Source organism: Seriola lalandi, unplaced genomic scaffold (assembly GCF_002814215.2).
Source record: "Seriola lalandi dorsalis isolate HSWRI2012SDOR001 ecotype SW California unplaced genomic scaffold, Sedor1 jcf7180002049919, whole genome shotgun sequence".
Taxonomy (NCBI): domain Eukaryota; kingdom Metazoa; phylum Chordata; class Actinopteri; order Carangiformes; family Carangidae; genus Seriola; species Seriola lalandi.
This window is the reverse complement of record NW_019520472.1, coordinates 1-2,748: the sequence shown is the minus strand read 5'-3', so window position 1 is coordinate 2,748 and position 2,748 is coordinate 1. Positions and strand designations below refer to the sequence as shown.

Genomic DNA, 2,748 nt, shown 5'->3' with positions numbered 1-2,748 from the left:
TCTGCACTCCGACCAGTTTAATGTTCTTTAGTCTGATCAGCAGGTTGTTTTCCTCTGTGTTTGACGCTGTGGTCAGGGTGTTAATCTTTTAAAGGAAAGTCTACCATCGCCCTCAGTTTCCTGTTTGCCAGTAATAACACATCACAAAGAAAGGAAATAACTTCGTCACTTACCTGAGGCTTCACTCTTGTATCTCCTGGCCAGTGTTTCTTATATTTAACAGTGTGTTTCTTTTCCAGAGAGCGGTCCGTCTCCAGAGGACGTCAGCTATCAACAGATACTCATCAAACCAAACCAGACGAGAGGTACAGCTGCTCTTCTTCTTCTCTTCTAAATATGCCAAAAACAGGAGACACCTTACCCCAAAGCTAACTCAGGCCTGAGACCAGTGTTACCATGGTAACAATCAGTGACATATGAAGGGAGCAAAGCGAGGGGAAAAAGTTTTTAGAGACGGCGGCCATTTTTTTTCACACTCTGCCCTTTTTTCAAATTGAAAAACAATCTCTATTTACCCAGAATTCATTGCATCACAGTCCGGCTTAAGACAGTGAAGAACTAAAGTGCTGTCAGACTCAGTGTATCTGAGGTCTGACTGTTGGAGACACAGTCACAGTCTGTGAAACTGGCTCCAGGTCTAGGAGGTCTAACAACAGAGTCTCATTTCCACATTTTAAACACTAACAGCCTTTATTGTACATTCTGTGCATCACGGCATTTACACAGACATTATTATTCATGTTTGTATTGAGATTGTGTGGCCTTGAGGAGCGCGCTCTGTGGCTGCTCAGTTTCCTGTCAGATGAATTCCTTTCTGCCGTTCGGCAGCGGTGTGAACACTGAGCCGCATGTCAGACCACCCGCCCATTTACTGTAAAGGAAATGGCGATGCAGGTGTGTTGAGAGGAAAAGATGTATTGAGGTTAACGGTACCACAAACCTCCTCCGTGTGGGCGGAGTGTTGTCTAATCTCTCACAGTGAACGAATGAAGCACAAAGACGCACAAACCGCTGTGGTGACGGCGACTCCTCCAGCCTGAGGTCAGACGTCCGTGACCGTGAAGTGACGACCTGCTGTTTCTCACGTTAACTCACCTGTGTGTGCTTGTGTTCAGAGTCTCCACCAGAGCCAGAGGTCATCTACTCTTCGCTGAGGTTGACCTTCCCTCCGCCCGCCGACGTCCGGCTGCAGGGGACGGTTTGACCCGGGACGAGCGACGGAGGGAAGCAGCAACAAACGGACAATGAAAACCACTTACATTATTTTTGGACTTGGTGGAGGGAAGAGGAGTGGGCCAGAGAAGACCCCGTTTCATTCTGGGCCAGATCTGGATTTGTTCCCCGATAAAGACTGATGTATGTTGTTGACATTGACTTCTGGTTTGTTGCATGTGCCCATGTGACCCAGAGTCACAACCCGACGTTTAGGTGGCATCACATTACACACTGACAAGAGGAAAACGCAGTGGCAGGAAGCAGCCAGCAGGTGGCAGATAACACCAGTATCAGCATGTGACATAAAGACAGAGAGGACGTCTGCAGAAACAACTTCATCCATTTATGGAAATGGCTTTATACCGAGAAACCACGTGAACGCTCGGCTTCATCATTCAGATGAAAACAATGCAAATGAATATTTGTTTTTGGTTTTGTGTGTCATGTAGTTTTAGTCACGAATCTGCAGAGTTGGTTTTCTTTCCCTTGAGGTTTCGTATCATCATCATTAAATCAAGGCTCTGACGAGCTGTTTCTATTAACTGAAGTGGAAAGAATCCACGACATGAGAGTGAAGTGGAGCCCAGTATGTGACCCTCCCTTCATGAGTAACCTCGTCACTATTTTAGTTTCACTTCTGTATTTAGAGGGGGGGCAATATGATCTCTCCCCAGGGGCCACTTAGTAGCTCCTCCTGGGGCTTTCAGCTCCACCTCGGGGTCAGTGAGGTCAATAATGTCCTCAACATGATCTGATGTTGCTTTTCTGTCCTGGACGTTTGTGCATCTACAGAAATAATGTAAAGAATAAACTGCAACTTTATCTTTTCACATTTTTTTACTTAAACAGGTTGATTATTACATTTTTTTTCCTGGATGAAATTAAAGTAGGATCATGAGGAAAAACAATCATGAGTCCGTCTCATCCCCGTGATTAACGACAGATCACTGATGATCAATGATCAATGAGCTGTTTGTGGTGTTTGTGTTGCTGCTGAACGTTTGTGAAACAGTGTCTGTCTCCGGATTCAAGACAGATTTCATTCTGATGAAGTGAAAACAAATAAAAACAACAAACAATAAAAAATAAAGACATTTATTTAAAAAACAAATAAAGACGCTTTAAAGCAGCAGATGTGAGAAAATCACACGAGGAAGAACCAATCAGACTCCTCCAGGTCGCTCCTGACAACGAAGCTCACCTGTCTAAATAGAGGATATAAGACACTGATGAATATTAGCAGGTGTAACCATCGGTGACCGCAGCTGAGAAACGGCTGTAGTTTAGATTCAGTGTTAAACTCCAGCGTCTGTAAACAAGCAGGACGAGGTCGAATAAACGACTCTGCAGCTGCTCATAAATATTATATTAATTATAGATGACGTAATATTTGATTTCATTCCTTCATGTTATTTGAGTCAGGATCCTGTTTGACGTGTTGTTTACCTCTGTGGGATCTGACAACAACAACAACAACAACAACAACAACAACAACACAGAGAGCAACAGCAGCGACGGCTGCAGCTGCTACAG

At 44.4% G+C, this 2,748-nt stretch overlaps 1 long non-coding RNA gene across 1 annotated transcript; it reads left to right on the top strand.

Moving 5' to 3' along the window:
* Positions 1-237: 237 nt before the first annotated feature.
* LOC147819741 (uncharacterized) lies at positions 238-2,123 on the top strand. Its single transcript, XR_015436667.1, has 2 exons — positions 238-305; positions 1,116-2,123. It is a non-coding gene; the product is annotated as an uncharacterized LOC147819741 (long non-coding RNA).
* Positions 2,124-2,748: the final 625 nt, after the last annotated feature.